We start from the raw sequence: 24576 nt of genomic DNA, 5'->3' as shown, positions 1-24576 counted from the left end.
TCTTGAAGAATGTCCAGCCTTCCTGGAGTCCTTTGCCCTTCAGGACTGCCTCCCAAGGGACCCTGTCAACCAGGCTCCTAAACAGGCCAAAGTCTGCCCTCTGGAAGTCCAAGGTGGCAGTTCTGCTGACCCCACTCCTTACTTCTCCAGGAATTGAAAACCCTATCATTTTGTGATTTCTATGCCCAAGATGGCCTCCAACCATCATGTCACCCACAAGTCCTTCTCTGTTTGCAAACAACAGGTCCAGTGGGACGCCTTCCCTAGTTGGCTCCCTCACCAGCTGTGTCAGGAAGTTGTCTTCCACACACTCCAGGAACCTCCTAGACTGCTTCCTCTCTGCTGTATTGTATTTCCAGCAGTCATCTGGTAAGTTGAAGTCCCCCACAAGACCATGATTCCTCGTGGTAATAACACATATATAACAAAGAGGCAAAGGGTCACAAAAAAAAAAAAAAAATCTATGGGGAAATAAGCAAGAGAGAAGCCAAAGTATCCATCTTACCTCTGTTGCATGCAATGTTTTCCGATCTCATTGTGAACTCCTTTAATTTTATTATTTGCATGGTAAAGAAAAAAATCAAAGACTAGAGTGGTATTATGCAAAACTTCAAACCTGATCCCAAGAGCTGAGGTCAAACAGGCAAAGGGCCTAGATTTCACTTAGGATTACACACAGAGTGCCTGGAGTTTCCTACCACCTCTGTAGCTTACAGTTAGTGAATAAGCAGCACTAAATTCAAGTGGAATTACTCTTATAAACTCAAACTCAGCCCTGCAGACTGTTTGCACAAAGCAAAAAATATTTCATCAGACATTTTTTCCTTTGGTTGAGCTTTTTTTGTTTGGTTGGTTGGTTTGTTTTTTTTTTTTTTTTTACTTTGTTGGGAAGGAGGCTAGGTTATCATCAGCCACTGCAGCAAAAGGCAAGAAAGTAGATGTGCCTGCACTGATACATTTTCCACATTAACTTTTGCCTGGTTGTAAAACTGCATTTTAAAAGATTGTTTTGGGTTAGTTTCCCAGGCTTTGGAAAGAGAAAGGAGACTTGGCTTAGTAGGTCATTCCGTCCACACCCAGCTAATTCTGCAGATGATATTGATCTACAAGAAACTACTAAAGAGATATCACTACAGCTTCTGATTTTCCTCCCTTTTCCCAGCTCCCTAGTGAAATGAGGCTTAATCTCAGTTCTGACAGTCAATAGTGCCTTTTGATCAGTATTTCTGTAGGCTTTACTCAAATCCAACAGGCCTCACACCCAAGCTGTGCAAAGCCTTTTCAAGGCTTTCTGTGACCATCTAAGCTTCACCCAGTCCTTCTAGAGTTGCTACTGCAGGGAATGCAACACTGACGCATGTGAGTAGATTGACTTTGTAATACATTCATCTCAAGCAGTGTCTACATGCCCCTTAAGACATGCATCAGTTTTTTTCTTTTCAGAAATATCCTTCATTTGAAGAAAGGATATAAGGACATGTTAACATTATGCATTTAAGTCTTCATTGCATATAGCTCTCCAAAAAATCTCACTGTCAAAACATAGTCCTATTTCTAAGACAAGTGCCAGAATAGTTGAAGCTTATAAAATTTAAGACCTAGCTACTAAAATGTCATATTACCTTGAGGTTGCAACTTAGTAAAAACAATTGCCTTGTTGCTCAGTTTTATATGAAATATTCAGAAATAATTATCTATAATTACTTGGGAATGCTGTCATTTTATAGGGTTTTAGACCACTGAATATTTCAATGTACTCAGTAGGTGTATCAGGCAACAGCTGTTTAAGAGGTTAAACTCCCATTTAACTCACCAAAAAAAGGAAACACAAACGAATAAACGGACAATTGGTTGTAAATCACACCAACCCAGATGTTACTGTGTAGTGAAGAACAGTAAATTTAGCACTTTTTATTCTTTAAAGCTGAGAGCTTTTCCACAGCAGCTGAAGAAAATTTAGTGTTTAATGAACACTGAATTTCCATTTCTCTGACATTTCACTATAAGCATTAACTTGTTGTGGAGACATTTCTTAATTTCCTTTGAAAATCCTGGTTCCTGAGTCTATACAGAGTCAAAAACCTACCTTTTGGCTGAAGATCAGAACAGTTTAAAGCAACGTATCTCCCCTGGGTTGCCTAAAAGACACACTTTTTGTTAGTTCAGATTTGGTGCCAAACCAAAACCTCCCGAGCTGGGTTCTCCAGTCTGCGTAAGCTCTTCAGAGACCAGGCTCCTTCCTCTCCGGGGGCTGGCGAGGACTGGTTGAACTGGGAAAAGGATGCCAGTGCATTGTTAGAAATGAGTCAAAATTGCCAGTGAGGTGACAAAACAGAAGTATTGAAGGCTGGGAGTTGCAAAACAATTTTTTTTTCTCCCCATACTTCAGAACTGCTTTTGCAAGCTGTACATGTCTAAGCTTCAACTTGCAGATAGAGTCCTTCAGTTTTGCAAGCTCTGACTGATGTCTACTGACCTGTCCACTTTACAATTACACAGGAGCTGCTATAAATTCCAGTGGTATAGAAACCTTTTCTTTCTTCTCATAGCCTCAGACATAACAACTGCTGAATGCATAAAAGAAGGACCTTGTAGGTAATGGGCTTTCCAAAATAGGGCTGGACAAATCTATGAGATGCAGATTTTGTCAGACAGATCATTTTTACGAGGAAAGTTGGTTTTCACAAAACTTCCATTATGAAGCTTTCTTTGGTCTGAGAAGGGTTTTCCAGTCCAAACTCGGAAGAAAGAATCCACTCTAAAAGTCTCATTAGAACATGTTCCTCTCTGAACATATCTATAGATCTAAAGTCCATTTCAATCCATCTTTGGAAAAAATGTGAAGATTACAGAAGGGTTATCTACTTCCCATTTAGGATTTTGGCCTCTATTGCTCTCCACATATTGGAGGTGGCTCTGCAACAAGGTTACTTTTTCCAACAGACATCCTCAGGCATTGATCTTCCATTCAATATCAAAAGAAAAGAAGGGAATCCTCTGGGCCAGTGCATTGAATTGGCTCTATTCAGTACCACAGAGGACTGGGAGGCTCTGAGTTACAACCTCTCCCTTCAGCTGTGAGGAATGGGAGCTATTTTCTTGCATGGAGTCAAGCCTAGGTGAATAAGAAGATGTAATATTTGCAAAGTTGCTCTGACTGGTGTAGTTGGCAGCACAGTGGTAGTTTTCCAAAGGTAAACATCACTGTCTTTTAACCAATTGCTAATTTGTTGTGGTAAAACTGTTTATCTTCAACAAAAGTTCTACAGCCATTTCTGTTTCTCAGGATTCCCCAAAACAACATTTTTTCAGAATTTCAATTGCATGTATACAAACACTTTTCTTCTGTCTGCCCTGGCATTCACTGTAAGGTTTATAGTTCCCACCTTTTCCCATGTGGCCCCCTTAAAATACATTTTGTGTATACGAAGGAGAAGAGACAACTTGGGAATTGTGGTTGTTTGAAAATTGTCCGTCTCAGCCGTACCACACTATTTGCTGACACAGCACCGGGCAGTGACACGTCACTGATTTCACCCCTCCATCATTTTTCAGTTTGGTTTTCATTTCCCTTTAAAATACAGAGTTTGTTGCAGTAACAGATGAAAACGAGGAGCTCGCTTCCATAACAAACTTTTTAAAAAACTTGAGTATTGTGAAGCATCACTCAGCTGAATCTCTGTTAGGATATCCAAAATTACGACTTTTCCTTGCATTAATCTTTCAAAACGGTGTTCAGCATCTATCAAAATTCCTTCTATAAACAGGATTAACTTTTTTTATTTAATTTTTTTTACCATTTCAGGTAATGATACTTGACTTGCTCTGTAACATGCGGGGAAGTCTGGTGAATGTTACGGTTGTTTGGCAGAGAGGAAGTGACCACATCATTAACACTATCCAGAAGTGAGTGGTGATAAACCCTGGCACGGCAACAAAAAGAATAGCCAGGCAGAGTGACACAAGAACTTGTGGAGTACATTCTGCAGTTGAAGGCAGAAACCCACATGAACTCAAAACATAACCAGTTCAAATAAACCTTGTCCCTTGCAAGCTATAAACAGAGTAATTCAAGAGTGAACGTATTGGGTACGGCATGGAAGTGAAGTGAGATAAGTTGTTTTCTTCTAATACTTCTTTTAATAAAAAATTAAGTATATTTCAGCTTTACTATGTTTCATAATATAACTGTAGTCAGTTCAGAGAAGTCCAATTGTAGCTACCATCTTGAATTTATCTTTCAATAATTTCCTGCTGTTATTATCTTACAGCTCTGCCAGTTTAATTGAGACTGAATGGCAGCTCACTCTGTTAACAAAGTACGATATCAGACTTACAGTTTGGAAGGAAACAAAAATGCACCAGATATTTCCTCAGATTCTGATGTGCTGCTCATGTTTTAACTTTAAGCTCCATAAGCTACATGACTTTCTACATGGTGTTCACGCTCCTATATGCTTCTTATGCTGAATTATTGCTGTCATTCCCCTTTTAGCATGAAATATGAGCCAGTTAATGGATTTACCTTATTTCCATTCAAGACAGAAACTCAGAAAGGACTGAAAGAAAAAATTTTACCTATAAGCGATGAAATATCAAATAAAATATTTGTATCCAAGAATGTGTTCATAAATTAAGCCATTTTTGAGCTTTCAGTAAGGAAGTATTAAGTTCCAATAGATACTGACCTGCTTTATGCATTAATTCCGTCCATCCTAATCTATCCATCTATTCCATTCTGGAGTAATAGCTCGCATCCCATCCCATCTAAAATAAACTCTTGCTAATGAGTTCAAGGGAATCAGAATATTTGCTTTGGCATCCTGGATATTTATATTTCGCAGACTTGTTTCACATTCTGACATAAGCATCAGCAGGAGAACACATTAACCTTTCCTCAGTGTTCCTAACTCAGCAAGTTTGATAGCCAAGCACAAAGTCAGGTAGTCCAGATAATTATTTAGGAAAACAAGAATCAAAGTCTTGAGAGAATAATATGAGATTCTAACCTATGCAGAGAAAGGTTAAATACAGATAATATTTGAACTAGAAATGCACTGGCATAGGTTGAATTCTTTCTTCTATCTCAATAGTTATCGTATTTGTTTGTCCAGGCAATGGCTGATTAAGTTCTCATGCCAGCGCATTAAAACATAAAATCAGAATGGGAAAGACTAACTTAATTGATAGCAAATATATGACTCAGGCACTGATGGTACCAATAATGCAGAAGAGTTTGTGTGTCAGCTTACAGTACACACCTACTTCATATTTTGGAAGCTCAAACACAGCTTTCTAGCAGCTGTTGATGACTGGAAGAAAGAATGAGCTAAGTGAAAAGCCTTAATCTTTTAGAGTTAAATTATCAGAAACATCTGACTTAGGTGGCTCAGCTCCTCAGAAGTATCTTAATTGCCAATGAATTGGATCTTGGGTCTCCTTAGGTCTATAGGCATGCAACATGGTAGTGCAATCCACCTATCAAGTCCTTAAATGAAGCTTAAGTATCTCATTAAGGGTACTAAATCTTACTACCACAGCGCAGTCTCAGTACAGCTATACCCTTTTCTGTTCTTTTGCACATTCACCTGGGGACAGCTCAAAGTTATCTGCACCTTGTTGGCCTGGGATCTGTGGACATCCTCTTGGGTGTCCATGATTTACTAAAGCACCCAGACACCTGCCATCCTTATGTACTTTTGTAAATCCCACCCTTTGCATTCAGCATCTTTTCATGATGTAACTACACATATCACTTTTCTTCAGTTCTTTGTTTATTTTCTTTCCCTGTGTGAAATCAGTGAGATGTACCTAGGCATGCCTAAGAAAGATGCAAGAGTTTTGGATTTGGGGAGATAGGGTATTTGGGGGTTTGGCTGCTTTTGGAACTGGGTTGGGGTCCCACACAGAACTATGCACACAACTGATTGCTTTGAATTATTGAAAAAAAAAACCCAAAACAAAACAGTCCATCATTATGCTTTTCTAATGAATCAAAAGTGTAAGAAGAAAATTGTTTGTGGTCAAATGCAAAGATTCATTTCACCTCAGATGAAACATGAACTCAGGTTTCAAATGGAATTTCATGTTTTTCATTTTGGACACACGTAATATTAAAACTGGTTAAAGTACAAGTGTGTAAAGTTTAGTAATGGCTGAAATTAATATTTCCAAAGCAATCAAGGCTCTAGTACCCAAAGGTATTTTAGCACTTTACTCAACTGGATCTCAAAAATCTTTTGCAGAACTTGGCATTACTGGTTTCCAAACTAACACTGTGTTCAGATGAAGAATTTCTAGTAATATAAAATAATTCTGATGACACTGCTAAGCAGAAGAAATCTTTAAAGTCATTCTGTCATTGCAGGGACATAACCCGAAATGTGATCTTAATAATCAGTCTTTTCTTTCTCTCTGTTTTACAAGCTAAAGATGACCATGCCTACCCCACCGGTGAGCTAATCCTCTGTACTCGCATTCAGTTCTGAAAAAGTTAAATGGACGATGTGTTCATGCTCAGCAATGACCAAGCTCATAAAAGCATAGGCTATCATAGTGAGTTGGAGTATATGTGGAATATATGTATAGAGATATCTAGTCACAGACAAATGGGTGGCAACAGTGTGTTGAACTCTTGGTCAACACTTATGAACCACTGGCTTATGAACCACTAATACTCAGGAGCACACAAGCACCTGTGAAACTGCATAATAAAAGCCAGGAAAAATTCTTGCTCACAGGAGCCAATGTCACTGCCAAGCCCAGCTGGGTACCTCATCCCACACAGACCAATTCAAGATAAATCCCTCAAGTCCCCCCAGTCAGTGAGACATAGTCCAAACCTCACAATGAAATAAACACAGACACTCAAACGTGGCTCCATCTTTCTTGCCGGGGCCCATGGATGTGTCAACTATCCCTCATGTGTCAAAGGCAGCTGGCAGATCTACACGGTGCAACACCTCTTCTCCATCCACCGCAAAGAGTACTTCACTAACCCAATTACTAAGAGGTCTGTGTTATAACACAGCCCTGAAAACAAATTGCTTGGTGTTGAGGAGATCTAAGTAAGTCTTACCAGAGTTGCTTGATACAGCTTTAACCTTTGCCATAAAAAGTAGATTCACCACAGGTTTATAATTGTAGTGTTTGTCAACCTGAATATCTTCTTTTCTTGAACAAGCATCTGACAGCTTTGTTTTTCCAGGTAGTCTGCTGCTCTCACTGATCAATTCTCAAACGAGCCCAAAGTACTCTTGCTGTACTGCTACCCAGAAGAGTCATGAGCCCATAGGCTGCTGTTAACGACTGTGGCTGTACCTTCAGGGTGTACATCTAGACTGCAGTAGATGGATATTTATTGTGGTGAGAGCACATATCCAAGACAACTTTTGGCTAACTAGTTTCTCTCCAGAATACTGCTATTGGTCTAACCATTGCAGCACAGGACTCGCCAAGGACATGCTCAATCCTCACAAGAAATTGAACAAATATTTGAGCTTTTGCTGGTGCCATGCTCTAAAACTATTTTGACTATATTCCTAGAAGCAGCCTCACCGGCTCCTTTAAAGCTGTCTAACTGAAATATGCCTGACAGTCAAGTGAAAATTCTCTTCCTGATTATGGCTCTTTTCCAGAAAAAAAATCTGAAAGTTCAGTCCATGACATAGCACAGCAGTCAGTTACCTAAAGGTAAGCACCCTGTGCTATTTAAGATGTTCCAGAACATCTGAGACACCTTCATAGGAACTGTAAATAAGACATAAGACCTCTGGGAGACAAGGGTCTTTAGGGTATTCTGGCTTTGAGCTGTATCTCAAAGGGCAGAATACATCTTTGTTAAGCAACTGAATCTCCACTCAATCTGACAGAATACCAAGATGGAAACATTTCCTAAAATTTTTATTTTTTAATAACTATTGGTCAAATAACCTTTATAAACATCAAGGACAACATCACTGGATCTAATACCACCTTTGGTAGCTCCTGATAAAGTATTTCTTTCTTGTGGCACATCCTTTCTCTTTTTGTCTTGTTTCAAGTTTTCAAAGACTACCAAAGAAACACCTGTCACACATGGAAATACTATATTTGTGTCTCTTTGAAATCTCTTCTTCTTTGTACAGTCCTCATCCAGGGTTTGTCTCAAATTGAAAAAAGTATTTCACACTCAAATCTCTGTTGTAGCTTTAAATAGATATAAAATAACAAGTATATAAAGCATCAAGACAGCTTCCTTAGATCATCAAAAGAAATTATTCCACAAAGAGGCCAGTGTTAGTCTAAGCTGAGATATGGTCTTCAGCCATTCCTCCTTTACTTTTGTGTGAATTAGTCTTGGGGTTTTTTTTTTTTTTACTGCTGGTTTTCATTGGGGGTTTCTGCAGCTATTTTCAGCAGTTGGTTGTCAAAACTTTTTCTGGAAAGCATTGTTGATATAAACAATCTACTGATCTAATCTTGTAGTAGCCCTGTGTTTAATTAAACTTACAGTGTGTCTTCACATTAAGGAAATTTTTTAGCCCTTGAAACTTACATATAAAGCCAAACTCTTGGTTTGTTGGAAATGCTTTTTTTGGAAAAAGGAGATGATTCAAAATGCCATATTTCAAAGAGTTGCCACACAAGTAAATACAAAGCTTACCTCTTTTGGGAAATGCCATATAATGGATTTAAAAGATGAACAAAATCCCAGTGTTTATTCAGTCTAATGGATAAAAAGGACAAACTCACTGCCTTATCACAATGGTCAATTGTACAAGAAGCTGAAACAGACCATTTCTGACAGCCAGTGAAAAATAACATTTGTGCCCATAAAATAAACCCCCCCATGTTGTATTTCATATGGAAAAGCCGATAGCAGTCCCCAGCCAAGCTTTTTTATCACTAAACTATCTTGATTTATACTTTGTTTGAAGTTCTCAAAATGAAACTTTCAGTCTCTTGCTCGCTAAAAATAAACTTGCCGTAGCTGTTTAGGAGGCAGCTGACGCAGGCAATGTTTGAGCATTCAGCCCTTATGAGAAGAACAATTGAGGGATTACTCTTTCATTCCGTAAGAAGCAAGCATGACTTTATATATTTAAGATTCAAGTCTGCAAATTCTTAGTACTAAATAGTCCAGCTGAAGCCGATTTGTGAAATGGATTCGCAGAACCTGCCCGTTTTCTTAGAAAACTCAACATTATTAATGGAAAAATGTACACTCTCTACACACAGTTCAGTTCATATATCGTTAGTTACCTATTAACAGTTGAAGCACTGATAGATGCTGGACATCCCTTATAATAAAACATCCCCTATAAACATTTCTTCTTTAGATTTAAATTGTAAGTTGTGCAATTTAAATTGCAAGTTGTGCTCAATAAAGCATGGCTTCATTGCATAGTTTACTTGGGTTATTACTTCACTGTCATTCATATACAGACACCTCCTGCCTGCAGGGAAGGGCAGTACTTGCCAGTTAAACCAGATGATCTATCCCCTATTAACCAAAATAATGTTTTAATTGGTAATCTGTTAGCAGGGTAGCTGCAGGCTACATTATTTGACTGTTGCTAGTCAGCCAATGCCTTTCCACTTTTCTCACCTACACTTGTCCCAAAGGATAGGCAAGATCCATCACAACTTACTGGGAAGCACAAATACGGGCTGTCATATCTATGCAGAAGGAATACTGTATGGGTTGTGAAGTCAGACTCCAGCATAAACAGGAGAGAATATTAAATATCCCTTTTCCCCACCCTCCCTTTTTTTAGTGCGGACATTCTTAGACCTACAAAAAAAAAAAAAAAAAACAAAAAAAACCAACAACTGCTGACTTTAAGTCTCAGAACTGGGATAAATTACATTTATGCTACATTGCAAACTGCTTCAGAAAAGGTGGAAGTTGTCTTGCTTTGAATGTATTCTAAATTAAAAAACATAAAGAAAATATTGTGCTTGCATTCTGTAGAACAAAGTACATGTTATAGAGTATATTCCTCAATAATTCAAACTTTAAAAGGTATAGCATTTCAAGCCTTAAAATAACAAAGCTACACTCCTGCAGAGGTTATACCACATGGGGGTGTTCATTTCCCTTTGTCTTAGTTGCATAAACTCAAAATCAACCCTATACAGTAAATGATGTCTGCCCTATTGTCTTATATAAACACCCTTTTGTTTTTCTTCAGTGAAAAGCTGTGTTTAAAGAAAGCTCTGTACGAATTCCAATAAAGAAACTAGTGTAAGAAAACTGGATTCATAAAATGAATTAGAACAGCTCTACTGTTACATCGACTGGTGCTGGAAAGCCAGCAAAGTCAGATAATATTTTATTTGGAGCTGAAATGAACTGTTGTGAACTCTGACAAACCAGCACTTCAAAGCATTCTGAACTTACTGCCACTAGCATAAGGAAATCTATCGTGACTAAGAGCCTGACTCTGACCCTATTTACACCGTTTTTACTCTGCTGACTTCAGCTGAATGGAAGATCAGAATTAAGTCATTCATGGCTATCTGTTCTCTGTGATTTACAGAAATATATATTTAAAAAAAAAGGTAATCGTACTTGATACACCTATTCTACTCCCGTCAAAAAGCAGCTCAGAAAAACCTCAGACAACATTCTGCACAACATTTGGGCAACTTCATGGGTGGCCCATGCAGGAATCAAGAGAACAGATGAAAAGTAAGATGTCGGATTTGGTGATATTGCTGACTCTTTAGAAATTCATACTTTCTGGGAATGGGATACAGCCCACTGTTACATTATTTTTATTGAACCTTAGAAGTACATCAATGTGGCTAAATTAAAATATAAACCACAGTAAAAGTATTTTAAGACTTTAAGAAAAGATACATATTTTTTTACAACCTCAATCCTATTATGGATTTCATGGAGACTAGCATGTAGCAACTTGACATTATTATGATGATAATTTATTAATGATTTGTATATTTCAGGACCCCTCTGGTTCTCCTGAGACAACATCAAGACTTATTTGTGTTATGCATTTCACAGACATAAAGAATGGACTTTTTTGTCCTCATAAATCAACAGAATAATGCAATTGCTGATTGCACATAAAAGCCAGAACACAAGAGGATTGTTATACGGCAGGATATAAATTGTATTGCTAGTTATCCCTAAATGTTCCCTTTTTGGATCTTTACAGGTTTTTTAATCTATCCTGCGCATAGATTATGTCCTCAGACATGGAAAACAGTTGAAAACTTGTTGAATTCCTCAATCGCATATAAGTGAGTTATTAGTAAATATGGCATAGCCACCAAGAATTCAAAGGGCTTTGAATCTTTAGATCTGATGTGTGATTTAGCTGACACATGGCACGTGAAACTTAACAAAAAATAATGCAAATTTGTTACAGAAATGCAGTTCAGAAGTAAAAAGTGAAAGGGGAAAAAAAACACAGGGAGGCTTAATAACACAGGACACCCAATAAAACAATCCTAGAAACTGGCCCACTGCCAGTACAGTACAAATATACACGTCCATGAAGCTGATAGAACAAAAATCCCACCAACACCCCACAGGGGAGCCGTTTTAACCTTAGCTATAGCTATGATGTCATCAAAAGCTATTATTTCATTCCTATTTTTTCCTTAAAAAAAAAAAAATGAGCACAGTCAAGACAAATCACACAACGAGATCGCTTTCTCTACACTAACATATGCCCATTACGTGGTGGCTGAAATGCACATTCAGGTGAAAACAGGATGCAATTTTTAGGAATTTGTCAACGTTGTGGACCTTTCAACAGTATCACCCGTTGTAGTTTCGGGGTGACCTGTCAAGACTAGAGGGACCATCTTTATGATGTATTATCACATATCATCCCTGTACAGAGGACCACTGCAAAGCCTATGTACCATTTACATATTTTGATGTATTTGATCTAGCCAGTGTTACCTCTCCAGCCCACAAGCTGGCAGGATTAGAGAAATGTGTGAAATTTTGCCTCTACAAATAGTAAATTGCTGGAGTTATTCATTTAAAATACTTTTTTTAAATGTCCCTTGAGATTTTTTTGTACTTTTTTTTTTTATCATTTCCGAGTCCCTTCAAATTCCACCAGATAGCGTGTCTCTAGTGGGATTTCATTAAATACTATTTTCTTGTCCCTTGAGATTTTTTTGTACTTTTTTTCTTATCATTTCCGAGTCCCTTCAAATTCCATCAGATAGCGTGTCTCTAGTGGGATTTCATGAAATACTATTTTCGCTCTGCCATTTTTTTAACTTTCTTAGACAAAACACTTTTTCATTTCTTGTTGTCCCACTATCTCTAAACATTCAGAAACACAGACTGCAATGCCAAGACCAGCAAAGAATCTTACATTTATACAGGCAGGATGAGATAAGTGATTAACCCTGCCCCTTTGCAATTAGAGCTTTGCAATATGACATTGCCTTGATAGTTTAAAAGTTCCTTTCATTGACCACTGTAACGTACTTTTGCAAATCTCTTGATGAATCCCAGGTTAGTTGAACTGTTCAATTATAGCTTTATCCTAATCCTACTAGCTAAGCACTAATGCTAGCAACCTCCCACATCCTAATCCTGTCCTACTTGACACTGACCCACACTCAGTCCCAAATGATGTGTGTGTTAGCATAAAGCCACGCAAACAACATATTAATCAGGAATGCAACAGGAAAGTGAAAGATATATAACAGAGCAGTGGTGAGCGTTTCAGCACAAAGACACTGCTCTCTCCAGACATAGGCTTGGCACATACAGATTTAAATACATCTAAAAAAAATAACAAATACATACACAAATGTGTTGAATTGTTACAAATCTTGTAACTAAGCTGTTAGAAGGTGTCTTGAGCATGATTTAAAACAAGAGGGAAATGCAGTCTGAGGTCAGATTGAAACTATTAGAATTAGACACAGACTTCGAAAATGGAAGGACTTTTATGTGTGATAGACTCCCATCCTCTATAATTCACTGCAGATTGGGAAAATGATTCCTTCAGATCTGCTGTTGACAGCTTAATATTCCCAATGATAATGTTGTCTGGTGATAACACAGAGCCAGCCCATACGCTTTGATCTGAATGGAAAGTTTGCATTGATTGCAACATGTGGAGAGAGACTCTGCTTGGGAGGGGGGGGGGGGGAGCCAGCGCGGAATCTCAGCTAAGCTGAAACATTACCTGAAGAGCATTTAATTGTGGTCAAAATAGAAGTGCATCGACTTCAAAAAGGTCCACGTTGTCTTCCCTGAACAAATCCTGAACAGTGACTGAAATTCTTCCTCCAAAAATATTACTGAGGCAGCCAAAGGCATACAAGAACAACCCTAAAGAACCTTGTATCCAGTTTTTAAAGTGAGTGATATTGTCAAATGTATTCTCTCAAATTACAGGAACATGAGTATATGGCTTGTACAAACTCTTGGTTTAAACGTCTCTCCACATCTTTCCTTAGCTAACCACAAGACCAACGAAATTCCTCTAGGTTTCTACATCCATACAGCTAAATATGCTTTCAATTATTTTCCTGGCAAGGTTAAAGAAGAATTTTGATAGTCTAAGGCCTTTATGTCAGGATAGTAAAACTTTGTCTTTTAGAATGATATCGATACTGTTCTGTTAGTGTCTGATACAGTAATCGCAATAGTGAAAGGCTGGATTGTCCCTGTGGGTACTTAACGAGGAGGGAAGAGCTGAGCAGCATTCCCCACCATACATAGAGATTAAGGACAATTGTTCCCTGTCCACAGTCAAATGGTAGAAAAATGAGACAGAGAAGAGTAAAGTGACGCAGGAGTATGACTTTTCTTCTCAACAGCATATCAACCTTTGGAAAAGGTAGGAGTGCAGATGTGGGGAAACCTGCAACATGGTTAGTAGGAAAGATAAATTTCTCCATCTTCCAGGGAACTCTAAATTTTAGAAGGAAAGGCCAAATAGGAATGGCCAAGTTTTGCACTGAACTCAAGACCAGTCCATTTGCATGTTCAGAAGTTCTCTTGCCATGAAGAAAAGCCTTGAAGGCTTTCAGTCCAGCGAAGCTCATTTAACCTGAAACAGCAGGCAGAACTGTTGGCTAACAGAAAAGTAAGAAACAAAGATGGAGTGTTTCTTGTCTCCTAGCAGCCAATGGTTGATGTAGTTTCTGTGCTGGATGCCGCTACCAAACATCGTGTTTAGTAGACACCAACGCACCTGTCTGGAGAGACATAGCGTTTTTAAAATCCTGGATGCTTTTGGCTTCACAATATCCTGTATGTATGAAGTTGTCATGTTTGTTGTAAACCTACTAGGCAGCAATTTACTTAGGTACCTCCAACTTCTCTTAGTGTAAGATACAGCAAATAATGCTTCCCTAATCATCTCCTCTGCACCACATGTGGATCTACAAACAGATCTCTGTCACATCCCAGTCTTATGCTACGTATGAATATATGCCATAATTGATCTGTCATATCCCTGTTTTCCATGTCATGTTTCTATTTCCAGTGTAAGGTACATTCTGACAGCTTGCTCAGAAAATTATGATCTTGTTACTACAACACACATAAATATCACATGCTGAAACTGAGGGATTTGAGGTGGTAAGCAATGTGGCACTAATGGTTAAAAACCACCAACAAAAACTGGAAATTGCATTTGAAAAATAACCTAACTCTTTTGGAGATTACTATACATTAGAACTCAGGGAATAATGTGAAAATTGCTTTCAGGTATTATGTTTACTAAAATTGCTTTCCTACCTTGACTGAACTGCAGAGTTATTATCACCTACCACACATAACAGATAAGCTGTAGCATTTGTAACTTGAGTATTATTCATATCATAAGGGTTTCATTAAGAGCTTCCATACGATACTCCGGTGTTTATATGTGCACACACGTGCCCTGTTGGCCTGTATGCGCATCATCAAATTACTTTCCTTTTAATTGCAAAATTAAGGTTGGCTTTGTGCTTAATACAGGCATTCTGGAGCTATTGCTGCTGTGGGGATAAAGAACAGCATAAGAATAAGAGTAACTAGACCTCCTGAAATTCAAAGTACTACTGTCAGTGACTGTTAAACACACTTAGAGTGGTCAATTAACTGGGGGGGTGGATTTAGGGAGGGTGGGAAAGCAAGCAGTCCCTTTAAAAAAAAAAAATAAACTGACTACATCACCTAAGCATAAAAAAAAAAAAACATTTAATAACAGGAATTTTAACTTCAGCAAGGAGAAAGACAACTGCAGCCATTTCAGTTATCAGGATCTGCTTTCAGAAGTATAACAGAAGTGACAGATTTTGGATCTATTTCTCATTAGGCTGTCAATTTTTAATTTTAACCCTAATACACAATGTTATGTTTTGTACTGGAAATTTGGAGTTGAAAAAAGACATATTGTCAAAGAACTGCAGCATCTTTCCTCCAAGTAGAAGGGGCAAAGTCTTGGTGCAGCCGAAGTCACAGCGTTATTTTCACACAGAGCAGGGTGGCACCAGAACCTTCTTCGCATTGACCTCATGGGATTCATTTCTAGGGGAGTTTCAGAATTAAACGAACAGAGTTTTGTCTTCTCTTCCAATATATAATGTTTTAAAGTTTCTGACTTGGACGTACCTTTGTGGCAGCAGGATTCTCTCTGAAAGTGCAGAATACCAACAACAAGAGCAGAAACATGCAAGCTGTCAACAAGTCTCTGCGGATGCCATATTTGAAAGAGGCGTTCAATCCCCCTCAGATTGCCACTGAAACTGCTGCTTACCTCTAGCTATTTTGCCTGGACTTATACTTGCTTTTATTTCTCTTGTCACCTATACAGGGGTTTTAAGTTTTGGAAACTACTATATTTTGACTGATTTGACCTGACAATGTCCTAAAGGTGGTTGACTACATATTATCATCAGCCTGTTGGGGAGTACCGTATAAAAGGCTACAAAGATAGAGCTATCAAATCCACATGAACTTGGCTAAAACATGTTTCTTTCATGTAGAGATGATAAAAGGCCTGTGGAGTAAGGGTAGGTCATGCATCACCAAAAAGAACACATGAAAGTTGTCCCTTGCACAGTTCTCCCCTTTGGCAGTTCATTATTTATCGTAAATACACCTTATGCCACTACCTATGTCACTACCACTAGCCTGTTTGTGTTAATAAAAAACAGACTGACAAAATACTGTTCTCGTATTCATGAAGAAAACATCCATTGATTTCAGAGTTGTCCAAGGCTACTAAAACACTGTGTTTGGCTTAAATATTTACATATGCACATGCTGTGCTGCTCCTGGTTTTCTAGAAGCTTTTTAAAGAAATTTTTCCACATGGTCTTCTCTTCAGTTTTCTGGTGTACAATGAACTTTTCCAAAATCATATTAAAATGCCATCTAACTCACCAAATAAGATGGTATCTATGCCTTCTGAGCACTAAGAAATGTCATTCTCTGATACTGGGCTCTAGAAGTACAGTAAAAAAAAAAAACACACCAATAAACCACTCTAGACAGAGAGGAAAAAAGTTCTCCTGCCTTCCCCCACCCCCATTTATGACCCTTGTTTTGTCTTATGGATTATATATTGCTAAAAACACAGAGAGAAGGTATGTGTTTCCATTTGTGCAGGTATATAACATATATACATATGTTAAATAAATCATAAAAATGGTGGAAGATTTACTATTTTACATTGTTCCAATCAGTATATTTAAATACCTGTATTTATTTAGTGTTGTTTATTAATTTGTTTATTCCTCTTACTTCTATAGTTCTATTATTCACATTAGCATTACTGGGTAAGCCAGTGAGTGGCTACTGTTACTCAATATGCTTTAAAACTGCAATATCTGTAATCCCACAGTTAAAAAAAATACATAAATACACACGTTATGTATGTATGCCCACATCTCATGCACATACTACTCATGTACTCTTATAGATTAAATAGGAAAACATAACATACTTCTGAAGATCTTTCCAATTTCAAGCTAGCTGGACTACTTCTTAGTTCACCTGGGTAAGAATGAGAAATGTGGGGAGGAAAATTATTATTCCCAAATCAATTTTGGAATCTCTTCTATAATGTAACTCTGACAACTTCTCCTGTCACTCTTTCATTTTGTCTTTAAACTTTCAAACCTATGGTTTGCCTTCTTTCCCTCAAAATTTATCCACAGGGTTTTGGAAATGTTTTTGTTCCTGCCAGGGCTGCCAATATCTGGTGGCAACTTCTGCATGGGCAGAAGCTCCCTGCAGAGAAATGGCAATGTTTCTCTTTTCCCAGAATATTTTGTACTCTTACTGTTCCGCTCAGTGTGCGGTTCCTGGCCAGAAGAGTGTTTTGTCCTATGTGTCATACGCTTGAGCCCTCCCGTCTTCCTGCTTATGATTATAAGATTACTGTTAACAATAATAATGTCAACATTCTGAATTTACAAAACAAAAGGCACAGAGATTAAATCCTTTAACTAATCCATTGAAGGAATAATCCAGACATTGCTACCAGATACTGATTTTTACTGTGGAAAAAAACCCAACTTTATTTAAATTAATTTCCAGAATATTGCAAATGACTAAAAACTGAGTGGCAACAAAAGCCCACAGTGCTCTTCAGCAGACACATTGGGGTATTCAGAAGCATCAACCGCTCAGAGCTACCCCAAAGCCACTTTATCAGCTCAGGTCATGCTGTTCCATCCTGATGTAGGGAGATGGACTGTTTCACCACAAAAAATAAATGGGGGCTGTCACAGATATGATAAGCACCGTCCCAAATGCAGAAGGGGAAGGCATGTTATCCAAGATGATTCAAGCAGTGGGGATGTTTCACAGTACAATCCCCATTAGTTGCAATCTTGAATGAGCTCAGTGCTCTCTGTGGCTATAGACATGTTAGCACAGTGCAGTACCAGCGAACACTCCTGCTCAGGTGATGCTGCTCAGTGTTTCCTTAGAAGACACAAACCAGCTTTCTCTATAGCGGGCAGAAGTCCTTCTCCTGTCCTTTAATGAGGGCTGAACGGGATCTTTTTTCACACAGCTCGATGACTTGCTATGAGTAAGAACATTACATCTTCTTTTAAGAGTATTTAGTCACTGTTGACTTTTCCAGTATTGGTGCCAGCATTTCTCATCTTGTTGGGAAAAAACCCACAGTGAAGACCCTGGCAGTGCTAGAATGGAGGTTTCATGGTTGTAGAAATCCTAAAACTATCGTGTATTCTTCTAACACATGTGTTTGGGAGTGTTAAAACACTGATTTCACCCACAAGTAGTTCAGCATTTTACGAAGTTCCACTTCCCTGCCCTCAAGAGCTTTCTATCTTAAATGGCAAAAGCAAAAGAAGTAAAAAGAACAGAGCAGAACTGAAAAATATTTTTAAAAGGGACTCTGGTCCTTTGTTTCATCATTTTTGTTAGTGATTGTAAACAACATTTATTGTGACAGTAAATTAACTAGTATGTCTGTGAAAGAGTACTGAAGAACTATGTATAATAATCTCATTTAGCACCTACATTGTTTTACTTTTCAGTACTTAAGTCTTTCTTCTAACCTTCAACAAATGCTGAAAATGCCTAAGAATTGCTTTATGGCCTCATACAGGAGCCAGTCCAACTTTCATTAACTCCAGTGGGAGGCGGTTCAGACCCATGGTTTTATCCTGTGAAACAAATGGAATCACTTCCCAGAAGGATAGCAGCCTCCAGCCTTTGATTCAGGAAGACTAATTGCAAAATTAAATATGAATATAAACATGTTTAAAATCATACCTTGATAAGGCTGGGAAGCACTTCTCACCCTATAGCTGTAGTGCATTACTACACTGAAAAAGCTTTTATTCTTATTCTGTCAATAAATGTTAACACTACCCCTGATCCTACTAATATTAAGAAAAACATCTTGCTAAATGAAATGTATGGAAATACTCGAGACCTGGCATTTATTCATTAAAATAAGTACATTTCGGAGTGTCAGTATTAAGGTAAGAAATGTATTATTGTTACTGATGTACCAGGAATAGCAGTTCTGCTTAGAGAGCAATGTCAACAAGTTTGAAAAGAAATGATCCAAAAGTTATGAAGACATTCCTAGGTCAGCAATAGAAAGCACAACACCTACAAAAATCTCAGTTCCTGAGAGGAGGAGGCAATTCAGACAGCTAAACTAGTATCAGGGAGAACTGAGAATGAATAAATATAAATACTGCAGTGCACCAGGCAGGGGTCTCGGGGTGTTTTTTGCTCTCCAACTCAGAACAGTAGGATTTGAAAGCATTTTTCAAATTAAAAAAAATACACAAAATGACAACAGTGAGGCCCAGCTTCCAAGTCTACATATAAACATCAGTGCTTGGTTTTGAAACTTGTGGTCCTTAAAACCTTATATTTTATTTTCAAACAGCATACCCCCTGCCAAGAAGTTACATTTTTTCCCCTCTTTAAATAAGCAGCTAGGCTAATAGCATGATGAACAAATTTCATTTCTTTCTGTTCAGTTTTTTCCATCTTTAATACAGCCTCCAGCAGGCCAGATGGCACCAATGCAATTGCTAGTAAGTCAATACATCTGGCTGCATTCCTGAAATGACAAATCTGATGGATAGAGCCCCAGCTCCTATACAAAGCCTCTTTTCAGAACGCTCTCCCTGGTACTTGTCTGCTTTAAGCAAAACCTAATGTGTGAAAACAAAATAAAATTGAGCTCTTTCACCACCCCGCGCTAACGTTTCATTTGCAGTGTTTTTATTAACGCTGCTCTCTCGCTGCCCTGCTTCTGTACCTCAACCCCAATCTGCTGAGCGCTCTCTTTTTGGCACAAGACAGGCTCTGTTCGAAGACCTCCCTCCTCTGGAGCTGCTAACAGTTCAAAGCAGGTTACAATAAACACTTTGGGCTTTTCCCATTAAGAGCAGCAAGATTGTTTAGGAAATTGTCCTCAAAGAGAGAACAATCTGAGAAAAGCAGAAAAGCAGCAATTGCTTCTTTCAACCTCAGTAGTCTCTCATCGGGCAAATTAGGAGTTAGAAATACGTGTGATCTCTCGCCATCATCAGAGCAGCAATCTGTCAGCAGGGTGCTGCGCTAATACTGATGCTGCAATGCCATCCGTATAAGGTGCGAGGGACTCTACAGCCTTGCACAGTATCCCTGGATTATTTACAAATCCACAAATAAATATCTGGAGGTGGCTGGTCGGATCAACAGAAGGGCGTGTAGCAGAAAACTATGGACAACAGCACATCAGGTGTTAACCATCTCTGACAACATTAGCCTTCGTCTTTTTTTTTTTATATATATATATATAATTTGGGAAAGGAACTAGCACCAGATAAAATGCAAAAGCACAAAAAGGTGCCGCTCCACCAAACAAGAACTGCTCTATCCCCATAGATATTTTGCAAAATAAAGGACTACGCAAGGTGTGGTGCTCCTAATTTGTGTTGTGCCATGTTTATTCATTCCTGACAGACTCATGACAAAGAAGTTATTTCTGTGTTAACTGAAGTGACTGCCATGATAAATATCAAACGACTGACAGTTTTGAGTCACAAAACCCAAGTTACTAAAACAAGAAGTGATTGCAACTCCGTTTCAGTCCATGAAACTTTTACCCTTAAAAATTAGTACTTTGCCTCCTGAGTAAACCTGCTGAAGTCATTGAGATAGCTCAGAGTAACAAAGGCATAAAGAAATCAAAATATAAAATCAAGCAGCTAATATTTATAAACACTAATCACAGCAATTAGCAACTAGTGAGAAATGTGCTATGTCCAAGCGGGTTAAAGCTGAAATCGTTCCATCCCAAATACAAGTCATGCTTATGAGTCTCAGCAACACCGTCACGAGCATTTCTGTCTGCAACCTGAGCTGAATACAGTCTCGATCCAGAAAGTTAAGAGTGCAACACACAAAAATTTCTGATTTATTTGGTACAGGCTTTGGGCATAGGAACAAAAATGACGACAGTGAAGCTTTTCCAACCTTTCTACTATGCACCCAGGCTATGATTTCTTCAGAACTAGATTTTATTCTTAAAGGGGCAAAACAATTCAGGTTGAGTGTTTCGAACACACCTACTGCAGCTCTGTGCTCATCTCTAGAGAAGTAGCATTGGGTGTTCAGGGGCAAATCCTCTTTAAATACCACTGCCCTATTCTTCTTCAAGGCTTGCAGGATTCATTCTGTTTTAACTATATCCCACTTGGAGAGTTAAGTTACTTTCATAAGGGCTTTTTGCATAGTTCAGTAATATCAAAGTTAAACCTGTGTTTAAGTTGATTTCATTGTGTTAACTTTTTATGAATAATAAAAATGAAAATTATTAAAGCCACAGCTAGCACTCAGGATCAAGGATATACAATACAGATACAGCACCCATCCATCCAATTCTCTGTCCACAGACTGGTAACGTGTACCACAGCATCTTTGGTCTTTCTCATATGTGATTGGGGAAGATGGGAGAGGATTTTTTTTTTTTATCTCTTACCAGATGATGAGGGTAGTCCTAATAGTTAGATTCATATTTTTTGCATTTTTTTTCAGTGAGCAGTGAAAATAAAATCCTTGGCCTTATCAGTAATTTATGTGTAAGCAATTTGAGGATCATTTTAAAGAACAGTAATGCAAAAGATACTTCAGACACCTCAAATATCAGCAACCAGCAGTAAAAAGAATCATTTTTCTTTAATATATAAGCCAGAATATAAATATCTATACACAAAGATACATATGTAACCACTCAGCCAATGGGCTGTTAAAGGATATCACTAAATTTTATGATACAAAACCAGAAGTCTTCACAGACATATTTCACAGCATTTTTTCCGGTAGTGAAGATTTTCAGACTCGTGCATCTTTTCAGACTCCATCCCCTGAATCTGATCTGAAAAGGTTCATGATTGGGTAACACCTCCATATCCTTGCACTAAGCTTTTAGCTCTTAAGTAGGACTAGGTAAAAGAAATTATTAGGATCTGCTGCTGTTTCTGAAATACCTAACGGTGCAATCAATAACATGCCTGCATAACTGTCCCATCTTCTGAGGAATTAACATATGTGTGCCTACACAATATAGTACTGAGCTGCTATTATTTCAAATATCCCCAAGCATCAGAGATCTATATGTTTATTCTTTAAATATTTTAGCTTAAAAGTTTAAAATGAAAAAACAGCGATCGTTATAAGGAGAGAATTTAGGAGAGGAGAATTTGGAATAGGAGAGCATCCAGTCAAGTGTAAGTGGCTCTAGGAATGGAAGAATTAATCCGGAGAGTGAAAGGGCCTTATTCTCCACAGCTTTGCATCATATTTCTCTCACTGTCTTACTGCTTGTGGGTCTCATTTCTTAATCATTATTTCACCTTGCTATCTACTGTAGCCATTAATTATTTGAATTTTAGACTCCTTTAGTCTCCCCAGGTTGCTTCCCTAGTTGTCCTTTGAGAAGATGATATTATACGTGGATAAATATTTTCTATTTCTCCATTCATTCTTATCAAATGACACATTTTAAATTGCTTCATTCTTCCGTGCAATTTTTGCCTACCGATGTAATTGCTTCACGGCCTTAAATCATGTAATATTAGAACATTCTAAAATAGCACTAATGATCTGTAAAACTAAAAATAGACAACACTTTTGAACGAGCTTTCCGTTATGGAGAATCCAAATTATTCTGATTTGGAAATATATTTAAGTAAATTCTGGATACGTTGTACGGTCAGTCTTAGTAATTTTTCACCACCTTCATTTTGCACAGACTAGCCACATTCCATTTTGATCTTTTGAATTCAAAACTTCACTGGCCTTGTCACCCCACTTAACTTAGTGAAAAAACACTGAGAAATTGCTCTGTTTTTGAATATTTATCTCTTGAGTCATGTATTGAAGCTTAAAGCATAATGACTGAGAGGGACTCTCAACAGATTAAGTCACCTTTCAGGATTTGGCACAGACCAGGGAGAAAGCAGTAGTACATTAGCTATATTTTGAAAGAGGTTGGAAAAAAAAAAAATTAAAGCAACCACCTTGAACGTGTTAATAGTAAGATGAGCATGAAAATCCATGCTTTATAGGCACTTAAATCCCATTAGAGCTTTTTTTTTTAATCTACCCTTAGATATTAAGATGATAGGAACTCTGGAAAACAGATGGTATCCAGCCCCAGGGGTTCTAATTACTAGAAAATTAAGACAGCTGAAAGTGACATAATCCAGGTGAGCAGCTATTGTACTTTAAAGTTTGAGCATTTTTCAAAATAATAAACAATATATTGAAAAGGATTGTCTTCTGATTAAGTAACTAGACAGAGACTCTGGAGATCATTACTGCTCTTTCCAGATTTGATAGAGGCACCTTGTATCACTGGGCTTGCATAACTTTCCTGTACGCTACCAAGAGTGGTGCAGCCCCAGTCTCAGCCAGAACCTCTAGCCATTACTATAACATCAGTCCCAGCTATATTAGCAATGTAAACATATCTGAACTTTGGCTAGTTGTATTAGGATCTGATGCCAGTGCGGAGAAAACCAGTAATCCTACTGTAATCTATTCATAAGAAATTTAATTAAGTAATTTGACGTGGGCGCTGTTACCTTATGATTAGCATATCACAGGAAATCAACATAATTAGCAAAGGTAATGACTGTTTATCTTGTCCCACAAAATCATCTACTAGCTCCGAGAGCTTCACTTCTCTCATTTTCTAGTCTGAGTTGAGTTAGGCAGGTATGAGAGAGGCTGTGCAATTTGGAAGATCGCTTCTTAGAAAAAAATTTTGTAACTGTGCTCAATAAGCAGATGCACAGACATAACTGATGCAGATTTTACCTCAAGTCTGACCCACAAGGTTTTATTCAATGGAAGAAATGTTGCTGGAATCACAGTTTGGGTCTTTGCCTGCTTGGGTTGATTTTCTTAAAGCACTGGGTCCTAGATGCTTTTATCCCTGGATTTCGGCAAATAGCACATGGCAGATAATCAGTTTTGACTCACACAGGCTGACGTTTTAAGGGCTTCTGAGCTCTTTGTGCAGCAAAATGTAGTGAGTATGAGAGTGCTCTCTCCCACTCTCAGTGCACCTCCTCAGGTGCAGAATAAGTGTCCTGGATTCAGATGTTCTCCTTGATGAAAAGTGCTTCTTGGCACCTGATACCCTGGTGTATCTGTGTAATAGATACTGTGTTATCAGTACTGCTCAGCATAAAGTAGTCCATTGCTTTTGGCATAAAAGAAGTTATATATATTAAACCATTCACCAAAGAAGGTGGTTCTGAGAAAAAAAAAAAGTAGCATATATGAACATAATAACCAAGTATGTGTCCCACTATTTTGGATTTCATTTCAAGAGAAAACAGAAAACTAGAGATCATATCTAGACCAGAGTAACCTGCAGCCATTATAAATAAAGATGCTTTTCAAGGTCCATTAAGCACTAATCATACCTTAGATTAAGGGGAGAAGAGGGAACCACAGGCCTAAGATTGTTTAAAGGGTATACTTCATACTATTAAGAAATTTAAGACAGAGACAGGTCAGGTTGAGTTCTGTTTAATTTAAAAGATACTCACCTCAAGCATTCGTCAGAGCTCTCAGGATACTGGACGTCTTTCTTA

This window comes from Pygoscelis adeliae, unplaced genomic scaffold (assembly GCF_000699105.1).
Source record: "Pygoscelis adeliae isolate BGI_AS28 unplaced genomic scaffold, ASM69910v1 Scaffold4, whole genome shotgun sequence".
NCBI classification, from domain to species: domain Eukaryota; kingdom Metazoa; phylum Chordata; class Aves; order Sphenisciformes; family Spheniscidae; genus Pygoscelis; species Pygoscelis adeliae.
Note: the sequence above shows the minus strand (reverse complement) of the source record.